Source organism: Anas platyrhynchos, chromosome 2 (assembly GCF_047663525.1).
Source record: "Anas platyrhynchos isolate ZD024472 breed Pekin duck chromosome 2, IASCAAS_PekinDuck_T2T, whole genome shotgun sequence".
Classification (NCBI taxonomy): Eukaryota; Metazoa; Chordata; class Aves; order Anseriformes; family Anatidae; genus Anas; species Anas platyrhynchos.
The window spans coordinates 117,253,349-117,277,732 of NC_092588.1; the positions used below are offsets into that span (position 1 = coordinate 117,253,349).

The 24,384-nt window shown below is 38.5% G+C and overlaps 1 long non-coding RNA gene across 1 annotated transcript in view; it reads right to left on the reverse strand.

Annotated features, from left to right (window-relative positions):
• Nucleotides 1-23,987, reverse strand: part of LOC106016617 (uncharacterized) — a 167,769-nt gene extending 143,782 nt beyond the window's left edge. The window contains exon 1 of the long non-coding RNA XR_001189442.5: nucleotides 23,821-23,987. This is a non-coding gene — a long non-coding RNA (uncharacterized lncRNA). The remainder of the gene's footprint in view (nucleotides 1-23,820) is intronic.
• Between the last annotated feature and the right edge of the window lie 397 nt (nucleotides 23,988-24,384).

Consider the following 24,384-nt stretch of genomic DNA (forward strand, 5'->3'; position numbering starts at 1 on the left):
TAGCCACACTGAGGTTGTGAAAGCTCAAAATGAGCCCTCTTGCTTGTAAGTCTCCATGTTTCAGATACATTTCATAAAGTTGTTGTTTCTTTATTGCTGTTGTCTATTTGTCCTGCCTTTATCTAGACCATGGAAAACGGGGGGGGGGTGGGGGGGTGGGGGGGAAGAGAGAATAAATCCTCACTCATGAAAGTAACATAGTTATGTGAATGATCCTGATACTGTATGAACCAATATAATTGCTCCAATTTGCATCATCTGAAGCCCTTGCCCAGGAAACCAGAGGTTTGCATGAGACAATTTCTTTCTATTTGGATTAGGAGGCACAGCATGAATGTCACTTTATTGAACCAATTCTGAAGAATCAAGTTATTCCAAATTTCAGAACACTAACTGACAAAGCATTAGTGTGGGCTTGAAATTAGACTAATACCTAGATAAAACAAGGTGTAGAGCATTAAAAATAGAACTCAATAATCTACATTGGAGCTTAATATATATCTGATCTTTTTCTGTTTTATTTATAATACCTTGTTATGGTTAAGATGCAAAGCTTTGCAATTCTTTTTCAAGGTTAATAATATCACACCCCTTATCTACCTTCAAAGAACCTTTGAATAAATTTGTTTGCTTTCACAATAGGTTTCTATTCAGGATGAAGCAAGGTATTAGCATCAGGCTTGCAGTAAACATATCTGATTAAGCACTGCATGTACAACTTCCTATGAATATTCAATTGAACATTTGAGGATAACTGCTCCATTCATAATTGTCTATTTTCTTTCTGTGAAGTTTCCTATGATCGAGAGCCGTTACCACAGGGAAAGGAAGTAAAATATTCCTAAGAATAGAACTAAATGTGCTTTCCATAAGCATTTGTGTTAATAACATGAAGAAAGATACTAAAATTTGCATCAAGTCATACCATATTTAAAATACTGCAGTTATCTTACAGATGGAAAAACTGCTGGAGTGATTCCATTTGTAACATTTATTAAAACTTTCAAAACCAGACCAGAGAAATAAAGCATAAATTAATCTCCTAAACAACATTTTCCAAGTTGACCTAGTTTAACCCCTCCCCCCAAATATCTCCTACCAAAAGTCAATTGTTAACAACCAAAATGATTGGGTGTTAATCTTTCTTGCTAATAATCTTCTTTTCAAAACAATGCAAGATAAAAGTTGAATTTGATCTTCATGGCTGAAAGAATATCCAGCAGAATTTAATATCACAAAGTGATATAGTGACCTTCCTGGAAACAGAGGGGCATTAGGGCCTTCTTGGTACAATGGTATTACTTTACCAGCCCAACACAAGAAAATTATTCTTCCATTAGGAATGTCTGTTCTCAGCTGCTAATAACTGATCACTTGCTTCAAATCAGCAGTTTGCTGCGCCACAGCCATACAATGTTGAAACTATTATGCCAACAAATACGGGAAGTTTTTTAAGTTCAAGTATTAACTATTGTTAAAAGTTCATTTAAAGTATATGGAAAAATAAAGAGTTCCTCTATTATTTTCCATGTATTGTGTTGACAGCACTCTTACAGCTCATGAAAGATTTGTAGGTTTCAACTACTAGTTCATGATTTTATTTTGTCCTGATGCTTCACTACTTTTTTGCACATCCTACTAAAAAGGCAGGGAGCGCTAGCTTTCCATGTGTGTATTTAAACAGCAGCTCATGGGGCTGATCACTAGTTGGATTGATTTATGTTTTAATTTTATGGATGATATCACACAATTATCTCCAGATGGAATAATCGGGATGAAGCATTGCCAAAGAACATTAGACACTAAAAAAGTCAGCCAATGCAATCCATTCAGTACTGTAATTATTTTTGTTTTGGCTTCAGACACTTGTACAGAGGCACAAACTCATTCTTGTCTGGCCTTGTTCAGTATCTATTTAAGACAATGGAAAGACTTTCATAGATTTCAGAAGACATGGACTCAATGCCCCACAACCCTCCATTCCTTCCAGACTTTCACCTATGGAGTATCTTATACACTGAAAGACCTCATTTCTGTATTTTTTGTTGTCTTCTCTTTTGGTTTCAGTCCCTGCTCCCTATCTCCTACCCTTCCCCCCCACCCTTCATTTTTTCCCTCCCTTTGCAAGCACTTAGCAGCTGCTGTTTGGACCCATCACTTGTGGCTTATTAAACACAGACAGATTAAATTAAAGTTGTTTAGCCTAGGTAAAACAGAAAAAATACTAATTCCTGTGACAGTCTATATAGCTCTGATATTTATTAATTTAATGGATGAGTGAATGATAACAATACTAATCACTTCAGGCTACTCAGTGTTGAACCAAATATTTTTCTTAGGTTAAATCTGATCAGCTAAAGGGATAGACAATTTTCTCTTTTTCCTGGCAAAAAGAAACAGTGTCTTCCTGAACAGGTGCCTACTTTACTGAGCACCCAGCATTTCAAGGCATACAATTAGTTCTCCAGAAGTGAATTTTCAGAAGTACTTGCCTCATGTAAGTGCACAGACCCCATTCCAAGCCTTCAAACTACATTTTGAGATTTAAATAAAAGCTAAAATTTGCTTTTGAAATATGTATTCAGGTCTTCAGGTTGTGACTCTTGGCTGTAACCCCTACTGCATAAACCAAACAAGCACCATAAAGAAACACAGCAGATGGTCCTCTTAGGACACGTCTACATTGCTGAATGCACTGCCATCAAGCTAATCAGCTAACTCAAGAACTGGAAGCAGTGTCATGACACCAGTGCAGCTTGCTGAAAGACAAAGATAATTACTGTGGACTCAGAGCTGTTGCAGTGCATTTATCATGCTTCCAGCACACAAGTGTTTCATCACAGATCTGTAATTCTTCCTATAGACTCACCTGGAAGTCAAACATCATCTACAATAAATGTGACCTGCCCACTGGCGTAAATGTATCACTTGCTCTTCATTATTTGTTTGTCCTATATTAATTATGTTTATTATTAAATGTTTATATCTGGCTGAACGAGTCATGACAATCTATACAGCATGATAACATGTAGGGTTCTACTTTCTTTTGCTCCAGGGTCAATGAATGAAACTTTTAGGCTTCAAGAGCAGGAGCAAGAAGTCCAGAGTTCCTCAGCATTCTACTGGCTTTTCGATCAACTGCACAGGTCACAAATAACATCAATTGTTAGTTTTATGTATTTGTAGGAAGAAAGAGAACATGCTAAACACAAAGGTTTTGCAGTAGGATAGCATGCCTGCTTATTTCAACTAACTCTTGAAAACACAAATGGAATGCTACTTTGATGGTCTTGTGGCATGTCTGGGAGCCCCTTAATAACAATTCATTAAGCTCCATTAAGGCCCATTGAGTGATTTTCCCTTAACTTTTTCTGAGAAAATTCTTTGCAGAACATCATTAATCTAAATACAATTAAGAAGCATGTGGGGTGGGGTGGAGGAGACAAGACAACTAACACTTCTGAGAGGAGCTGTTTTGCTCTTTCTCTTCTTACACCAAGCATTCAATTCTTCAACCATCTGAACTGAATTCTGAAGATGTTCTGTCAATGACAGTCAAAAATGACAAAAACTCATGTCATTCCCCCCTTTCCCCCCCTTTTTCATAGAAAAGTTTATTTATATACATATACACACACACAAACACACACTATATTTATTTGACCATAACATTAGAATCTAGAACATAAGTGTACAGCTTATGAGCTACTCCATGATAAGTGCACCTATATGATCTACAGGAAGTAGGAGGCTTATCCTTTAAGGCAACAGCAACAAGCTAGCTCAGAGGGTATAACCTTCCTCTAAAGCAGTTGCTGCAGATTAAGCAATACTTTGTAAATCCCCTGAGCTTGCACCAAACAAGTTGCCTCCAGAGGTTATTCAGCCTCTTGGTAACTTGCTTTATTTCACCATACCACATGGCTGGATTCTCAACAGCTACAAGTAACTTGGTAGGATAAATCCCACTTAAGCACCTCCTGTGTCCAGTTGCAGAATACAGTGTAAAACATGAAAACAGGAAGCTGGGAACTGAAGCACAGAGATACCATAGACAAAGATGGGATACCTTTTTCACCAGAAACCACATCCTGAGCTCAGAAAGCTCTTGCTAAATAAGGTACTTGCTCTAGCCACAATACAAGCAGGCATATGGACAAGACAAGTGAAAGTATTAGACTGGCACTGGACTTGAGCTAAGAATTTTTGGAATCTCTCATGTGGCATAAAGATGTTCAGGTGGCACTTAATAAGCTTGGCTGGCTCTATACCATCCCAGTCACCCAGTGAAACAGGAATGCAGTACTGAAGTCTTCGTGGTGGCTTGATAAAATAAACCTGGGTCTTTAGGGCTATTAGCTTGTGTTCTGCGGACACAGTGTAGCTAAACTGCTCACAGACCCGAGCTGGCTGGCAAGCCAGTGCAGCTGTCTCTTTCTGGCGTTGGGCCTAAACTAATAAGCCTGGGCAGCCCAGTGCTGGCTCGGTAATGGGGAAAGCTCAAGTTGATTGCACTAAGTTCAAAACCATGCAGAAAATGTGCAGCAGAGCCAAGAGGTGTATCTAGGCCTTCGCATCTCAACCCTGTGCCTACAAGAAACAGTGTACAACTCTGTTACTCCTCACCAGAAAAAGGCAGGTTTTCAGTACTGTCAGGATACAAAAAGATTCCTGATGCATATTTTCTAGTGGATAATAAAATCATAATTAACTGAGACATCTGACTGTATCTAAGTTGTTAAATTAAAAAAAAAAAAAAGTATACACAACTTAAAATTAAAAATTGTTGAAATACATGTAAGAGGAGCCAGCGACCATTCCCTCCACCATAAATGGAACACAGCCATCCTGCTTTATGATTAGTCCCTCTGTAGCCAACTGCTTATGTGCAAACTATAACATTTATTTCCAAGTTCCCTCTAGTGCCTCCATGGCCCTTGGACATAGCTACCAGGTACTGGTTTTCTATCAGATTCTTCAAACTGACCAATGTGTTGTAAGCTATCAGAGATCACAGCATGAAGCTGAGGATGCGTTGTACAAGTACATTATGAGGATTCTTGAAGATGTAAAACCTAATGGCATCACTTTGACAGATTGTGTGGGAAAAACACAGCCAGACCTACAGCAGCCTTACTTATGGAGCTTCTGGTGACACTTAAGTGGGTTTTCACAGAGCTGTAACCTGCGCAATACAACAGAACACCAAGTTTCACAACCCCGAGAAGAGCTGGGGTGGTGAGGGAGTGTGGGAAGTATGCTAATAATGATGAAATGCTATAGACAATCCAGGATCCAGTGCTTGACATCCTCTGTTTTCAGTATACAAAGCAGTATCCAAGAATCCTGATGTTCCCAAATTCAACTGGTTTCAAAACAGGTATTCATATTTAGAAGGTATTTATGTTGTCTGTGAGCAATAATGGCCAGAACTTGTACGTGTCTATTCACTACACTTTTTTTCCCCCATGTAAATAAAATAGCCTTTCATTGAAGAGCTTGCTAAAGTTGATTTCCTTTTCTTTTCTAGGTGTGTTCTCGCTATTAAGAGTACACTGTGCACTACCTAACTATGCCAGGAAGAGATCATGAATATTTTCTTCACTTGTCCCCTCACATTCAATTATTAAAACAAAAGACAACATTTTATGGTGAAAAGGAAAGGAAAAAGAAAAAGAGGGGAAAAAAAAACAAAACAAAACAAAAAACCACCAGAACATTCTGCATATGAGCTTTGTTAGAAAAAAAAAAAGATATATACAACATTGTGTTGTGACAAGAGATCCCATTGTGTTTGACAAAATGAGTTTCTACTATATGACAACTGATGATGAGAGAAGTCACCTTTGTTTCCTCTTAATACTTACCAAAGATTGTGCAATGAGTTTGAAAAATCCCATTACTGGCTTGTGACTTTATTTGTATTAAAAAGGCACTAAGAAATAACAAAAGGTAAAGGAAATGTAAAAACATTCAGCATGCATGGATAACAGGGTTGGAAATCAAAATGCAGCACCAGGGGTAACAACAACTTCAAGTCCTGTCTGACCTCTCAGTGAAGGCCAGTGGCATTTTTCTCCACTTTTACAGATTTTCATTTCAGAGGAACACAACTGTAGAAGGAATACGCGTAGTGTAAATAAGTTCAGCTATCCCCTTTAATACCCAAGTGAATGTAGAATTCGCTACACTGATTCATTCCGAGAATTTTGAGTTCCATCTTGTGCCACAGTTGATGGAGGACTAGACATTCTTAAGCACTAAAAATAAATGCTACAATTAGTAAATAGGAATATCTGTGGCAAAAAACATAGGGTTGACATGTCCAGTACTCAGAAGGAGAGGGGTAATGCCTGAAACTGTTTCATCACCAGTATTTTGCTCCATTACCCAAAGCAATGCTTCACTTTTCCCTCTATAAAGAGACACTGTAAACAACAGCTTGTTGATAATGTTAGTTCATAAAAAAAAACAAGAGGGATCTTTTGTATTTAACACCTCCTTTGGTGTTATTTCATTTTCTGTCTTTCTGTTAAAGTCAATACCAATTGCTTAAGACAGCACAACTAAATATAGATTCAGTCTGGAAAAACACTTTGAAGTGTTTCTGGAACTCAAATCTGCAGCAGACCCAATGGTGCAGCCAAGTACTCACCATTAAAGGACTTACAGACTAATACTGTTGGTTTGATTATTGGCAGTCTGCTCCCATCTAACTTAACACGCTCAAGCCCTTAAAATAAGGTATGTGCATCGTAGCAGTTTGCTATATATTGGTCACAGAAAACTGAAGTATCAATCTATGAGGCTTCTGCCCTACTTTATCTCAATCACTGAGCATGAGCTCCTGAATTTAGAAGTCTATGGAAACATGCTTACAAAAGAAATGTAATTAAGAAAATCTCATTGAAGAAAATCTTCTGCATCATGTTGTTTTCACTCTGTCATGACCACTTTTCTGGTTCTTGAAATTGTAGAACTAGCTGTATTATAGGGGAAAAAAAAAAAAAAAAGTGCCTTTAAATGATGTATAACTATTTGGAGGACCTAGACGTTTTCAGTCACAAAGTGTCCTATCACCTGCGTTTACTCCTATGCTAGAGTGACTGGCTTGGAGCTCAGGGGCATGTGAGGGTTAAAAAATATCAGATGTAATATACCTTGATTTTGGCTTAGCATTCTCATCAGCAATCTAAAAAATAAAGTATAGATTAAATTATCATACAGTGGATGGAGAAGTGATTGATTTGGCTTCCAACTTAGTTAACAGAAGGATCTGTTCTAGGCCTGATTCCACTCAACACTTTCTTGATAACCTGGATGAGACATGAGAGAATATGCTTTATTTTATATGTATATATATATGTATATATATATATATTCATAGACAGCAATAACCATGAGGACTGCAAAGGATAAGATCCATCATGGTGTGAAAGCTGGGTATGGTTGAAATAACACAAGTAAATAAACAAATATAAAGTACCACATGCTGGAAAGAGAGATCAAAAATAAGATGGTGAATAAAATAAATACACTGTTCTACAGTAAAAGGGAAGTCAGGGAATTATAGTAGGTAATAAATATATTTTGCAGCCAGAACATGGCATCGCTCTTCTGGTATTTACCAGCAGTGCCATATTTGAAACTCTGTATACAGTTCTACTGATGTTTATCTGGTATGGTTTATTCAGTTTCAGGCATAGCAAATTGAAGAAAAGCAGGAAGTATTGACAGGAATAATATGAATTCTATAAAGCTAACCCATGAGGTTAACAAATGACAGGTGAAGAAGTCTTCTCTGGAGAGAAGACAATAAGATTATGTACAGTTGAAAATAGACTTTACAACAGTCATATGGTATGTAAAAGGGAAAAAAATCAAAAGCTACTGCTAGTAAAGAAAATATATGAGCTGCTGAGCACAATCAAGAACTTCAACATTATTTAAGGAAAGGGGAGGATTAAGAAATCTCTTCTGTTACAGGTTCTTTTTAAGATAGTTTCAAGAAGGTCTGCTAAACAATAATCCTGCATCAGGTCACAGGATTGATCATATACTCCCTGAAGTTCCTCCAGGCCCTATGACTAAATTAATCCAAAAAACAGTTGTGCATTTACAAAGAAGGTTTTGGTACAGTGCTCTTACCTGAATTTGCTCAAAGCTGAACAGCCCTACACTGACTCTTATGAGATTTCTGGCTGTTTGCGACAGCACTCCACCTGAGTATAGGCACGCAAATGTTTCTGCTTCAAATCAAAGTGGTTTGACACTCCAAAGCAAACACCAGCAAAGGCCAAAACTTAGTTAAGTTACATTAATGAAGGAAAACCTCATTTTTGAATGACTTTTTTTTTTTATAAAGACAGTTTGTCCAATTCCTGTACATTAGAGTTACTCCTTAACAAGTCTGCAACTGGGATATCCATGTATCATGGATAGGAGTAACTATGGATATGCAGGAACATGCATAAACCATTGTGACACCACTTATGCATGGCTAGTCAAATCATTACTTGCCTACATTACATGCCTAGTTCTAGGAAACCTCCCACTGAATAGCGAAACAAAGGTGGGCAAAGGTTGAAGTGAAAACGGCATTTACCATGCACTTCTTCACCTTGACTTGAACTCCACAGACACTGAATCATTCTTCAGTGTGTATGTACGAACTGTATACAACAAATGACTTCCTAGAAAGTAACCCCTAATATTTGCATCTTCTAAAGCTCAGTTCCAGGTCCCTTTATCACCCTAGGGTACACTATTGTTGCATGGTCTGCACTGACTTGACTATTGTCACCCAGTCAGATGAGCTGGCAAGGTAAACTCATGAAACAAAAGCAAACAACATGCACACTGCTGGTACCTACAACAATCCCTGAATTTACCAAACTACTCAATTTTTCAGCTTTACTACTAACAGAGTTTCTTCTAAAAAATTAAACCCTACCCTGGAACTTTGCTGAATATAAAAATTTGCCTTTATAAAAGTTAACGGGACCTGACAAATGGGTAGAACGCAAATTCTGTCTGGAGTGGTATATTAGCAATAGGTATAAAACCTAAGAGCTACATGTACCTCATTAAATATCCTCAAACCTAACTTCGCTGTTTGAGGAGCCTTGGTATCAAGTCTGTGTAAAAGTATTGGTGACACATACAGAATTATTCAGCCATAAGAGCACAGAGATAATTGGAGCAACTGGCTTGAATTTTATAGAGCTAGTGTTCTTACTTTGAGTATTCTCACATGGAACGGCAAAGGACTTTCACTTAAAGGAATGAGAAACATCCTCTTCCCACAGACATCTTTAAGTTCAGCTAATTATTGAGAGGACATGTACAAGAAACAAAAGGTTGGACATAAAATGTTCTGACATAGGGTTTTTAATTTACATATACTTCCTCCTTAAATTAAACAATTTCATCACTAATGCCAACTTCAAAAATGGAGTAAAATACTTTACAGGGCCCAAAGCAGGTAAGTACTTAAAATAATAATAATAAAAAAAACAACCCTCAGAAAGAAGGATCTTGTGAACAGAACAATGAGCTGATGTTGGCTGCTGCAAGGCAAGCCTTGAGGCATCTGCTTGTTGTGAGGAGAAATTTCATCTAAGGAATCAATCTCTCCTTAGAGTTAAACCTTATTCCAAGTGAACACAGAGGCAAAATTTGAAACAAATTCACTCCTGCTAGAATTTTACAGCCTTCTCTCCGGAATGAAGCCTGGCCTGCTCTGCAGTGGCATTGCCCCAGTAACTGCAGCAGTACAAAACATACAGCCTTCTACCCTAGTTCACCCTGATGATGCATGCAGAATAGGAAATACTTGCAAGGGTAATTTAATCTATCTGGCCTGTGTAAGGCTCTCTTGATAATCTTGGATGCCATGCCATGTTTCTGAATAAATGAGAAGTATGTGTCTGTGTTTTCTAATTGAAACAGATTTTGGCGCACAGACTTCCATTACCAGGCCGTTCCCCTGAGATCCTGTTGAATCCAGGTGATGACAGCATTGCCAGTGCTGAAGTTTATTTCCGTGCAATCTTGCATAACATTGTCCTGTTGGGAAAGAGCCCCCTGAAAGGGCTTGAAAAAGTAGCCCGTCTGGATAAAGACAGAAAGCAGGTTTTAAAATCTGAATTCTGACCGCCTGCTGCCAGCCAGTCTGAAACACTGCCCGATTGTCCAGGGAAGCCTGCAATCATGTGGGAATACAAAGCTACACTTGTAATCTGGACAAGTGAAATGGCTGCTATTTCCCACACAATGATACGGATTTAGCTGGAATGCTCTCCGCCACAAACACAACTGAGGTAGAAACCCTTAACACTATTAATCAATAGCCTGGATTTTGTGTTTCTTTTGTCAATTTAAATGGACAAGCATCAAAAGACTGAACTAAAATGCAGACATTTCAAATTAGGCACGTGCTTATTAATATTCAAAGTACATCTGTTTGAAACTCATTTTGAAAAGGATGACCAATAATGAGTTTCTCTCCACAGAATCTAAGATGTGGTAGTCCCTGTTCTGACCACCTACTTAAAATGCTGGCTAAGTTCCTCTTGCATCCCATCACACTTTCTGCAACAAGTATTCCTCCAAACTCAATAAACACAATCTTGACCTCTTATGAATGCATTTTCTTAGCTCATTGTTCTGTTCATCTCGCGTTCTGTATCTCCTTTAATCCCTCCCCTGATTTTCTTACTCCAAAGAAACAAATCCAAGCTATTTATCTTCATTTTTTTAAGCAAATCACAGATTAACTTCAGCTTAGCTGTCTCTCAGAAGGAAATATTGCTTTACACTTTATTGTCCATATTTGTCTTCACCTGTCTTCCTAGTTTGCATTTTTATTTGCTATGGGTTATCTAAGATGTAACACTAAAATTGGTGCTTTTAACATTTGGAAGTATGTGATTTTATTCTGTAACAACATTTCAGACACTACAGTGATATCTAAGAGTTAGCATTAGTATGGCACACTGACTAAACCCAGTGAGCAGTAGAAGACTATTAGAAGTTTTTTTAGTTCGTAAATAGGAATGACCTTACTGAGGTCAGTAATATATTTAATATTTATTGTTTTCAGCCAGTTCTTCTCAGCTAACCTCACTGTTGGCATATATATAGTCATTAGCAATGTAGCACATAAGTCTGGCAGAAACATATTCCTGGAAAAGTTTGGAGTTGTCTGTTTTGTTTTTAAACTAGGCAAGATCAAGAAGACAGTTCTGAAAGCAATATACATCCGTCATTGGTTAAATTTTAAATTTACTCTTCATACGCAATTTTAAGGCCTGCCATCATATTATTTCATCGTTTATATTTAGGGAGAATGAGATCTTTGAGATCTTGTAGATAGCATTCTTGTTTCTAAAAAGTATGGTAGCATAACAGTCAAGTGACTGATTAGTCTGTCTCTTTTTGGAAGAAGTACTCAGAATATTTGGGCTCTTGGAAATTCTACCCCTTTTCCCCCTGGGTACTCATGAGTAGCATGTGCCTGAAACATGGGTTTGCAAAAGACTAAGTTACAAGAGCTAACATTACATTCATCTGATACATTCAGATCTGAGTACTCTTCTTCAGGTATTTCAGGTCTCCAGTTGCAGAGACCAGTAAATAGACAGAATGTCTAATATTTAAATTAAGCCATTCCCACCAAATACCTCTTGAGCCCATAGTCAAAAACACATTTTCCCATAGCTAGTCCCAGTTCTCACCTACTCTTGAAGTCAGCATTCTGCCCTGTTGAAAAAGGATTCACTTGCATAGAAGTCTAAGCCCACTACTTCTCGTCTTGCCTGCCACTGAGATGGAAAACAAAGCAGACTCCTTTCCTTTCTACAGAGCTTCTTTATATAACCGAAATTACTTATTACCACTGTAATCTGCTGATAAGGCTTAACATTTATCAGTACAGTATTTGCTATGGTAGAAAGAAATAATTTATAGTTTACAAAAAAAAAAAAAAAAGTTAGCAACTTGATTTAAAGAGTTTAAATTGAGTGAAATACCAGCATTTTGTCCTTTTTTTTTTTTCCTGTTGTGTAAGAAAATATGTGAAAGCCAAAAAGACCAAAGATCAGACACAGACAGGATGACTAAAGGAAAAAAGTGGAACTCAGCTTTAACCTTGATCACGTACATAAAAATCAAACTCATCCTTTTAACTGTATAGAGGCCAATTAAAAAAAAAATCCTCAAATAAATTTAATGAAAGTCATTTGAAAGTGACCATGAATGAAAACCTGAAGCCAAACAGTTTGCAGACATCACTTGATGAGCTACATGAATGAACATCTTAGAATAAGATCCTTATGGTTTTAAATGTTTTTATGCAACTCTGTAGTGGAAAGATTTAATTGGGATGGAAACCAGCAAATAACTGCAATGATCAATGAAGCTGACATCTAAAGAGGTCCTTTTCTTAGCTTTAAAGCTGTTTATAAACATAGCACCAGTTAATTTATTTTACTCTCTATATAGATTTCATTATCTTAATGTTGTCTTTCACCTGCAGGAATTCATCATACTACATGCTGTGAAATGAGTTACCCATGCTGCATCTTAGACAGGAAAGTTCTCATTTCATCCAAAGTGCAAGATCAAAATAGATGGAAAGACTGTAAAAGAATTGGAAAAATAGTTCTGACTACTACTTCACTGGTCAAGTTGCACCATTCCTGAATTCATTTTAGGACAACTTACATGAAGAATTTTACTATATGGGACAGGGCTACTCTTCAGAAATTGATTGTAGTTGTTGCTGAGCCTAGTCTAATATTAAAAGCAGGTATATTTTCATGATTCAATGTGCAAGGTGCTGTAGCCGTATCTACAGTTTAGGAAGCCAATTAGCTGCAGATATTACCTGCAGAAGCCGACACAAACTAAAACGCTACCTTATTATGAGAAAACAAGCATCAAAAGAATAGATTTAAAAAAAAAAAAAAAAAAAGGATCTAAAGTCCCTTCCTCTGGAAGAGATGATGCTATAAGACAGTCAACTCATTCCCCAAAACAGGCAGCATGACTGTGGTGTGATTAGGAAGGGGTAGGGGAAGCCAATGATTTGTCATGTTTTTCCAGTGGTTATGGTTGGAAAATAATTCTGTCGATCCTCCAGAACAGGAAAAAAAAAATGTGCTCCCCACAGGAGGATTTCAGGATGTTCAGTGGCAGAAATGCCTACTTTATGTGTTCCCCTTTAATGGGAACACATGCTGAGGAAAAAGTTATAGATGCTGCCTCAGGAACACTCAAAATACATTCATAATTAGACCACGAAAAGTCTCTGTAATGAAAGCAAGCAAAACAGTTGCCATGTATTGGGGTGGCAGGGCAGGTTAGAAGGATATTATCCAAATCTGGATAAAATTCAGGATCATACAAAGGAAAGAATGCTGCAGTGATTCTATTTGACAGTTACAAACCAGCAATATTTTAATTCCTTCAGACCTCATTTGCAATATTTGCAGCCCCATCATTCCTCTTAACACATTTATAGAGTCAAGAAAATGCACTGAAAGACAAGAGAACCAGAGTCGACGTTGACCCATGACAAATTGGAGCACGGAATCAGCAGCCTCTATTCACTGAGCTGTGCTGCAGTGAATCTCTTCCAACCCTCCCAGCTGAGACTGGAACACTCCATGCATGTGCTCTGAAGTGTTGAAATAATGACTCCAATCTCACTCCCAAATAAAAGTGCCATCTCAGGCTGTCTGTAGAGATCCATCCTTTTCCTTTCTATCCTGATGAAGATGCAACAAGCGATCACATCTCCAAGGGAACATGCCCTCTGTGTGCAACCTTCTCACAGTGGTGGCCCAACTCCTTACTCCTGGTAAGGCAGGCATCAGAAGCAAATGAATTACATTTCAGATGACTAACTGAGGCTGGATGTGGCACACTTTTATATTTAAAGTTGATCTTCTATTATATTTTCTTAAAATTCATTCCAGTGAGGTTTCAGCTAGTCACTCTCCACTGCTACTCTATCCTCTGAAGTACTGCAGAGAAGAAGGAACTTTTCTACTCCAAAATATGTTTGGAATTTAGGTCAGAATAGCATTCTCCTATTAATGCTATTAAATTACAGTAGAAGGCTTGCTTTCTCCACCTAGTGGCTAAAATGCAAAGCTAATAACCAGTGCTATGTGTGCCCTAAAGGGGGAAAAAAATAATTTCCCCCAATGAAAGAAAAAGGACAACCTCAGTTCCCTGATATTTTGTGGGGCTTCATTTTATGAAGAACTGACAGGCTTTTTCCTACCCTCACGCCTTCAATAAGAAGGATTTTGCCTTTTGAGGCAAATCAAGGGATAAGGATTTTGCCCTCAGTGAAAGCTGTTAGACCCCTGGAGACCCAAACCATTTGTTTGCTCATGGAAGTGGCACTGTACAAACAAATCATCCCGCTATTACAACGCTGAGATCTGCCCAGATACACGCTGAGCAACACGAGAGGAGGAAATGCAAAGGTGAAGTTTTCTTACATGTGTACTCTTAAGCTCACTGTAGGTAACTTTTGCTGACTGGCAGAAAGCAGAGAAGCCTAATGATCATGGTGTGGTTTGATCCCAGACAGGCAGGCACGAGGTTGTGGAGTCTTGGGAAGGCCACAGCCACATCTTCTCATTTATGTCCTTCAGGCTTAGAACAATAGGAGCAAGTTCTACAGCTGCGCTTAGTAAGTACTTCCAACAGGATTGCCCTTCATTCAGATGACCCTCCTGCTTAAATTGGCTTTATGGGAATATTATATGCTTGATCTGGTCCACAGGATTCAAATGGGTTGTTTCATAATTGTAGCTAAAGTCTACTGTGCATGCAATTCTTTTCCAAGGCCAAATCAAAATGATACAAGGAAACAAGTGCACTGATGGATCACTAACTACAACCCAAAGCAATGACAAAAGGTAACCAAGCTGCTGCAAAGTTGTTCTCACCAGCCTGCCCCTTCTTCCCCTCTTCAAAGTAGGGGTAAATACCACTTTCTGGGGACAGTTTACAGGAGGAAAAAAAGTGGAAGCTAAACACAAATAGAATAGAAAACCATTTGTGGTTCCACAACTAATTTATTCTTCCAAGACGCCAAAAGGAAACAGTCCTTCCTCCGATTACTTTAAGGTAGGATCTGACTCAAATTTAGGTACCTCAACCCTGACTTCCAAATGCACTGTAGTTTCCCAAGGCCCTCTTTGTAATCAAAGGAGATCAATAGGTGCCTCTGCACCTGCCAGGTAAGTCAACTCTGATTTGGGATGCTAAAGGAGAACACATGACTTGTACCATAGCATACTAGGGCTGAAGTTTTTAAATGCTATGCACTTTAATTTTTTAACCTAAGAAACTAGCAGCCTCTCAAAGTGAGCACAGCGGGTGCTTCATTTTTGAGACCAAAAGTCCAGTCAGAGTATTTTTACCATTTCAAAAGGAGAGGGAAGGGGACAAAGAGAAGAAAATATTCTATCCATATCTGCCCCCCTCTATCAGCTAATAATCTAATCAGCTCTAAGTTTCATAAAAATGAGGCAGACAAGAGGCTGATGAAGTGCTCTGAGGTGCATTTTTCCACTTCCTAATGGCCCAGCCCACTGACTTCTAAGGTAACATAGAAGTGGCTTGGCTCAGCAACTACACCCTACTCACATGCAGATTTGGATGGAGATACACGAGTGCCTTGCCTCCTGCGTCATAAGGGGTGTGCTGTGGAAGAGGCATCTCCATCATATCTTTGGCAACGAGCTATGACAGGAAAAGCTTTCGTGGCTTGTAACTCCTAATAAACCCAGTCCCATTCAAAGGTATCTGTTTGTGCTCATTCTTAAATCCCAGGGAATTCAATATGCTAATGTTTACAAGGAAGAGAACCAGAGGAATCCCAAACTCTCCAAGCAGAATGATCTTTGCAGAATAACTGCAATTATTAAAAGCATGTTTTTAGTTGTGGAGAACATGTAAGATTGGTTTGAGGTAAATGGAATTGATGGTTTTACTTGTAACTAAGCATATGTTTAAGTGCTTTCCTGAATCAAGATTGATTTAAACATGTATTTAATATTTCACAGGTCTGGATCATTAGTACATCAATGACATTCACAAACACAACCTAGGAAGTGTTCTTATTTCAGGAATTTCAACATTATAGGAGTTATGAAATAAAATGAAAACAACCACCATACAAAAAAAGCAAAGACCACAGCATATGGGGGAAAACGTGTTAATTTTAATTTTAAAGGTACTAGGCACATTGGAAAGAAGAGTTGTGTTTTTTTTTTTTATTTTTTTTTTTTTTTTATAAACTTTATACTCAGAACATCTAGCCTATATACCATTATCTTAATAATTACATCACCTGCATCTTAAAGCAAGAAAAACTGAACTACTTCATAGTCAGGAAGATATTATAATTTACGTTACGTAAGGTATGTCTGAGAGTCTGAGATAGACTGCTTGTTAACTGGCAGCATGTCCTTTCAGAGCTACAATACTAAGTCTCTCAATGTCAGAAGAAGGTGCTTCCTTAACAGTATTTTTGTAAGAAGAAATATTACTGACCTACTTGCACTCTTTTCTTTAAGCAGTGGAAAGTATCGAACAAATACTTGTACTGTTACTAAAAACAACAGTTTAATGTAACTTAGTTAGCTGAATCACCCAATGTCTTCGAACTTAGCTTAGAAGTAACAGGCTCTTCTGTTTCTTATCAGTAATGTTAATTAGTAATGTATATTAATAACTGTATATGATAGCAGCATATATTACACATTAGTAGCATGTCCTCTGCACTTGGAGAAGACTGCGTCTTTGAATGTTTGGTGTGATTTGTTTTCATGCCAAATCAAAGTGAGAACAACACACCCTTCATGTTCCAATAAACCAGTACAGGGTCACAGCATCCTCTTCAGCCCAAACAGGTCAAGTTATTACTTCACCTCATTCCTGAGTTGTAACTGCTGGGCAGTGCAGTACCAAGCCATAGATCCCCAAACTGGAAAGAGACCCAGAGGACAACACACTACAGTGCAAATCCATCAGCTTGCTGAAGCTTGATGCAAAGATAGCAGGAAGAATCTGGCCATGACTGTGCAGTCCTATACCTTTTCTTTTATCTAGGTAAACACATACTCTTACAGTTTAACTCAGTTTCCCAGGATAAACAATATAAACAGCCCTGCACGTACGTGACCAAAGCACATTAGCTCAGAATCTTGGCTATATAAAAAAAAGTAAAAAGTCTCTGTTGACAGTGTATTCAAAGACTCAGAAGTTCAAGCATCATATTAACAACAATATTTTTCTACAGCATGTGTAAGATTACTGTAGCTTGCTAAACACGATAAAGTTGCTAGTCACACTGCCTTTCCCTCTAAAATCTAGCATAACATCTACCTCCTCAGTGAAGGATAGCACCAACCCAATGATGTATAATAGCTGACATTGCTGGGTTAAATCTCCTTTTCTGTACTATCTAGACCCACGGTGGAAATCTTGAAGTAGCTCTTTTGTTAATTCCCTTACTAGCAATCTTCAATTTAAGTTCCCTCTATCTGACCAAATGGATAGAAACACAGATCAATAGTACAGAGAGATAGAGCAGGATGACTCTTTCAAGAAATTCATAGCGCTGTAGGAAGAATTTGCACTTCTTTTTTAAGCAGGGTCTAGAAGTACCTGTGCAGTGACTCTGCTTTGTGAATTGTCTTAATAGCATAATTTCAGCACAAAATGGATTCTTTTGCCTATCACTCTGAACAATTTTGTTTTCAGCCAAGTCTATTAGATCCTGGGCCACTGCTGCCCCCACAGAAAAACATACCAAATAATATAAGCAAGGGTACTCACACTTCCATCTGAGGAATTACCCAAATATTTGGAATCTAATACAGGTTGACAGAAGTCTCACAGGCAGGCTGCAAGAACAGAGCTGTATGCATTTCCCACTCAGACACAGGCTATTTTTAGATGATATTGGCTCACTAGCCAAGCAAGATTTACTGCTATCCTAAAGGTGAGATGGAAGGGCAATGCAACTCGTCAGTAATTCAGTAAAATGAACGTTAGTGTTGCAAGCATCTGAGGGATTTTTGCCTTTTTTCTTTTCTTTTTTTTTTTTTTTTTAAAAAAAAAAGAGGTTGTTAATATTATTCAAGTTGCTTAAAGGAGAAGAAACATTTCTGTTTTGGTTTTCTTTTTTCCAGGATTGCTTAAAATCCTAATTAGATATGCAAGTTACACATGCGTGCATGCTACACAGCCAGCAAAGGCAATCATGCATTCATCTCCCACATTTCCACCAGGAAAGACAATATGTTGGTGGTATAAATGACAGCTATTTGCATTGCTTAGTCTTCAGAACTAGCAAAGGTTATTAATAGTCCATATGCACTGAAGAACTTTTTTTTTTCCCCCTTGTGCTTTTCTGCAGCACTTAGGGGACTGAAATACTGAAGCTATTGGCAACACCTTTTTAAACGGTAACTGCAGGTAAAAATATACCCAGAAATAACAAAAAAGCTCCGGCTATAATCAGCGAATTACCTGGCAAGGGGGTGCTTACCACCACAGGCTCTGAACCTCACCGACTCTGCTCCCTCCCACACTGTCCCAGGCTATCTCATTCTGCTGAACCAATTTCATGTTGGAGTGATTGAGACTTTCAAACGCTGCTTCCCTATCACCACACACCTTGTATTTCTGCAGCAGTGCAATTTCATTGTACAATGTTTTACTTTAATTGCCTGCTCAAGCAGACAATTAGAAAGAGTACCACATTAAGCTTATGTACTACGACCCACTAGAAGGAAATCCAGAAGAATGAAGATCCACTTCGAATCAGAGCTGCTTCTGCAAATGAAGAAGAGTTTGTGACAGCAGGACCTTGAGACAGAAACAAGTAGCTTCTATAAACCTTTTTTTTTTTTATCCCTAAACCACATATTTCAGCTTTCTGACCCTCCAAGAAATTTGGAAGTCTGATTTAAATTGGTATAAGACAGAAGCCATACTTCAGCTTCAATATGGTCTTGTGTCCATTTCCGATTGCCTCATTATTCACACGCTAAAAGCTACATGCACAGAGTGCATTACTAGGCTGGGTCTTAATGCAGTCAAAACACACCATCTCCACCTCCTTTTTTTGTCACAATTGGGGTAGTTTGAACTATTAATTTTTATCCATAGAAACTATTTGTCCTTCAGCTCCTGCCTAGCCCAATACCAGTTGTAATTTCCAGATAAATCCCAGGAGACAAACTGATAGCTGAAAGAGAAGGCTGCAGTTACACAGCCTGCGAGACACACCTAGCTCTCATCTACAAACTGCTCCTAAGAGTGACTTGGAGTCATAATACACGCTGACCTGATGGAAGGCCTTGCTTTTGTTTTGTTTTAAATCACGCCCCCCAGAGTTCAGCTAGCTGTAGTTGAGTGGTGTTTTAAGCAACACCATGGCATGCTTTTCTGATGAGTATCATTCCTCAGACTTCAATCTGACACGTGGGTGCTTTTTCAGCCTGTCTCAGTTTTCCTGCTTCAGGTATAACACTAAAGCATCATTCAAGGTCTGCTTTCATAGCCCCAACTCTCTTTAAGGTTACTTCAAATTCTGTGAGTTCCTGCCTTATCTCTTTCCTCCCTTAATAACTGCCTAAAGTTCCAGTGTGTACAGCCCACACTTAAGTGGCAAAGTTTATTGTGGATGCTCAATAGTCCTGGTCACCAGTGAATTGGTTCAGGAAACAAGCATCTAGTACCATCCTATTCAACCTAGGTACCCAGGAAAATCCAGAAAACGCTCCTATGCTTTACACATTAAACAGTCTCAGTTGCCCCAAATTAAAAAGATGTGCCAGATTTATGCAGGGTATTTCCTGCTACTTCTCTAACATTAACTATGTTGCTGCAATAAGGCCCATAGGTTTAAATTATAATTTCAAAGATGTAGAGACCTGCCTCCTCCCATGACCTGAGAACAAAGCTCCAGCAAGTTCCTGATGCCTCACATCTTCCTTCTCTCCTCCTGTGAAGCACAATTCTGGTATCTTTGCCTCAGTAGTACCTCTGAGGGTGAAAGAGTGCCTCAGTTGTTTCAGCATCTTTAAAATCCCATGTTTCAACAAAGAAAAACAAGAAAACAACAACAACAAAAAAACCACTAAAGCCTACAAATCAACAACAAAAACAAGGAAAATGATCATATGTCTTTTTCAACTAAAGAAAATTTTATTTTTATCTGATATCCTGCCCCTCCCACCACCTTTTTTGTTTTTTAAGGAAACAAGGTATTTCTGTTTAACAGGGTACAGCTAATGATTTCTGAGCCTCTTAGCTGTCCTTACCAAGTCTGAGAGTGAGACAGAGGGCTCAAAGTAATGATACTTTTAAAAACCACGCTTTTCCATTAAATGTGAGTAAGTTTGATCAGACAGGCAGATACCACAGTATGACTTTCGTCCCACTGAATGGCTATTTAGTATAGATAGGTTTGCCTTTTGGTACCCATCTACCAGGTAGACGGCAAGGCTACACAGAACTCTGATTCAGCCATAGTATGATGGTCTTCCAGAGCTGAAGGGCTCAAGCAGAGAGATTGGAGTGATTTTACAAGGAAGCAGTAAAAGTGCAACTGGGAAAATGGGAAGGCATGCAAGCACTGCAACAGAGAACGTAGGGAAATGAAGAGGATGCAGGATCTATAGCGATAAGAACTCAGGTTACATTAACTCAGCCACAACTAATTTCTATTCTCATTATTGTTTTTTGGAGTTACAAAAGACAACTTCATTCTTACGGCTTTGTTTTTTATTTCTGTGTGAAAGACTCCCATAAAAACAACAATAACACCAAAACAAATGTTTTTCACAATCACGTACATGTCTAACATCCCCTTTCCATCTTCTCCCATACAGTAACCAGAAATGCATGCTACGATAAATGGATGGGCAGAGAGCTTACGTTTATTATTTCACATTGGTCTGTGAAAATGAGATATCTAGTATGATGCCACACAGACTTGTATGGTGGCACCCATAAGGAAAAAAAAGAGGATGGCTGAAAATTAATTTTAGTGGGAAGTGTTCTAGGTACGAGTAAAGAGGATAAATCTTAATATGCTCCTCTTCTTAATAGCTCTAAAATAGGCAGGCAAATGTGTGCTATTTGTTTTGTATAGAAATTGATTCTATATTAAATTGACAGTCCTATAAAAATACTGCAGGATCCTTGGGATTCATAGGCAGTCATATATCATAATTTCATCTCAGAAGACATACCAACCACATTTTACCTTGTGTTTTATTTCTAGGAACCATATCTTATTGAATATGTTGACACTGTGAAGTAACGTGTATATGAAGTAACCATAGAGAATTATTTATCTTCAGACATGGTTGGACATCCCCCTCTCACTTCACTGAGAAGGATAAGGGCAGTCCTGAACCCTTATTTTCAATGGAAGTCCAGTTGAAGCATTAAAAGCCTACAAGCAGGAAAGCAAATAAGAAAACACTACTCTGAAGAAAGAAAGGAAGAAATAAATTAATGGTATATCCATATACACTGTGCTACTACTACATGTGTATATGTATACATGTATATGTGTGTGTGTGTATTTAGTTGTCAGTTCATCCATTAAGAAATAGTCAAGTATAATCATGCAAATACTAGTTCAGTTAACTACAGGCCATATTCTCAACTGATTATTTGGCTACTTCCACTATTGCTAATGAAATTGGTGTGACTTCTATGAGTTAGAACTACAATTTCTGTTGTTATGAAACCAGCCTTGCCCTACGCAGTTACAGAATAATTCATGGAGACACACTGTTATATTATCAGTTAGTTCCAAGAAAGTTAGCCTCTAAATTGCATTTGTAAAAGTTAAGAAAAAATTCTAGATGATCAATCACAATTCAGAAGTTTCCTTCATTGCATTTTAAGTTTTTGATGTAGGAGTAGGGTGGCCTTTTCTGCCAGACTTTTGTAATGCATTGGGGGTCATACTTGGGTTGAAATACACTGCCTTTGCAGGATTTCATTTCCAGATTAGAGAAAATAACACAGGGGGGACAAAATAACATGTTATTCTAGCCCCAGAAACAGTTCCCTGAGGTATTGAAAAATATAAATACTAATACAGTAATACTACTTTTTACAGTTAACCTACTACATCCCTTTTGACTTTATCCAAAATCAAATCACCTGCTGCATACTCATCTTTAACAAATTCACCTGTCAAAGCAAGCTTTCTAGTCATTAAACCCTCCCCCAAAACTACAATAACAAACACATACAAAACAAATAAAACCTCGTAACACTGGCTGTCACCGTTGAATTACATATCAAGGAGAAGATTTTTATTTCCATAGTTTTGTTTGCTTTGGCAATTGATGTCTCTTCTTCTTGTGTTTTAAAAGCTGGCTTTAACAAAATGACAACTTAAAAGCCCTCCTTATTCACAGCTTGATGTTGAAATGGATTCAAGCCAGAGCTGGAATGGCTTTCCAAATTAGCAAGGGAACCTACTGTTGAAGTAGACTATTACCCTGCATGTGTTTGTGCATACAGGCTTATTTCCTCATGCCCACAACTGGGCTAGCTATCATTTACTCACCTCACAAAGATGCCTCCTTCCTGTTTCTCTTCTCAAAGAATTTAGTTAAAACAAAAGAAAAATCAACATCATATTTTGTGCTTGAAAGCACTTTGCCACTTCAAATGGCCGAGCAGCATCATATCATTTAGGAAACAACAACGAAAGAGTCTTGAAGCATTCAAGGAAAGCACAGTAGGATACATTTTCAAAGGGGCTGTGCCCAAGCTCTGAATCTTGCACGTCCAGCAAATGTTTATATGGCATGAACAGTTGCATGCAAAAACCAGGGCTGCAGTTGCACCAATACACAGCACAAATTGCACAGATCTGCTGGCTTCGAGCAGAGCTAAGGAAACTCTTCATAAATATGTAAATTCCAAGCTCTCTTTATTGAAAGTACCTTATACCATACCTTCTGGGGAGACCAACAAACACAACCAGCTAATAAATAGGTACTATAAGTCACAGAAAGGCATATAAACATAACAGGGATCCCCACAAACAGTTAATGACAGAAACAGAACATGTCCTTTCTGTCTTAAGTTTCATGGCTTTGCACAGAGGGATCCAGAATTGTAACACAGGTTAATAGAAATTACCTAGTTACCAGGCTGACTTGCTTACAGGTATTAGCATTCACAGTGCAGCCTACTCACAAGGTGACAGGCAGTGATTTCCCAGATGTCTCTAGCTCATTTTGTCACCGATTTTAGCTCAAACTGAAATTCACACACCTCTTGGCTCCTTACAGAGAGGCTCCAGAGCTCAGGAGCAATGAGAAAAGACACAGAAGAGCAGCAGAACTATCCTACAGCTCTGGAGACACAAAGGGAAAGTGTCACACACAATCAACTGTGTATGTCTACAGGCTGCCTTAGAGTACGGTTCTGCTTTGCAACACAAGGGCTGAACAATGACAAAACTTAAAACAAAAATAGAAAGAAGCAGAAGTTTTGTAACAAAGTAAAGGGCACACATAGAGCCTGAAATCACCACTAAAGTTGCAGTAACAGCAACCACGAAACCACAAATCAAAGATACTAAAGAAACTGCTGACTACAATAATGAACTACATTTGAAGAAATACAACCTAATTCCAGCCTGCCAAATGAACTGGCTCATATATTAACTGCCCCCCCCCCCCCCAAAAAAAAAAAAAAAAAAAAAAAAAAAAAAATAAAATAAAAGAAGCTGCTACTCACAGTTTCTTTTCCAAGCCACCTTACTGCACTCCTTGGGCATGAACAACAACCCTGGGAAGGAGCACTATACAACCTGGGCCTCCTACATAAAGGTACCTAAATAACCTTGCGTGCCTAGCAGCTCTCCTCATCACATGCATGCACTTCTAATTAGACCTCTGGAAACAGCATTCAGCTGGAGCTGACTCGCTTTTCTTTCTGTATGAACTAATCCCCCAAACCTGTGTGAAATTCAATCTAGCCCCGGTGATTACCTTCTCCTGGTGAGAGATAGAGGCCACCAGAGGCTGCCCTGGTGGCAGAAGATGGCCGTGCATTTCTCCACACGCCTGAGGGGATACAGTCAGCATGCTGCTTGGCTTCCTGGCATGTTTGTCTGCCACTGACCATGTGGTGGCAAGCATGCCTTGAAAGAGAGAAGTGGAGGCTGTGGCTGGGATCAGCTGGAAGCTTCTGGAAAGGGCAGGGTTGGCGCCATGCTAAGTGTGTGTGGTGCTGCTCTGTAAAACAGTTTCCAAAGGCACATAGGAAAGAGGAAAACATGAGACTATTCTCTTTCTCTTT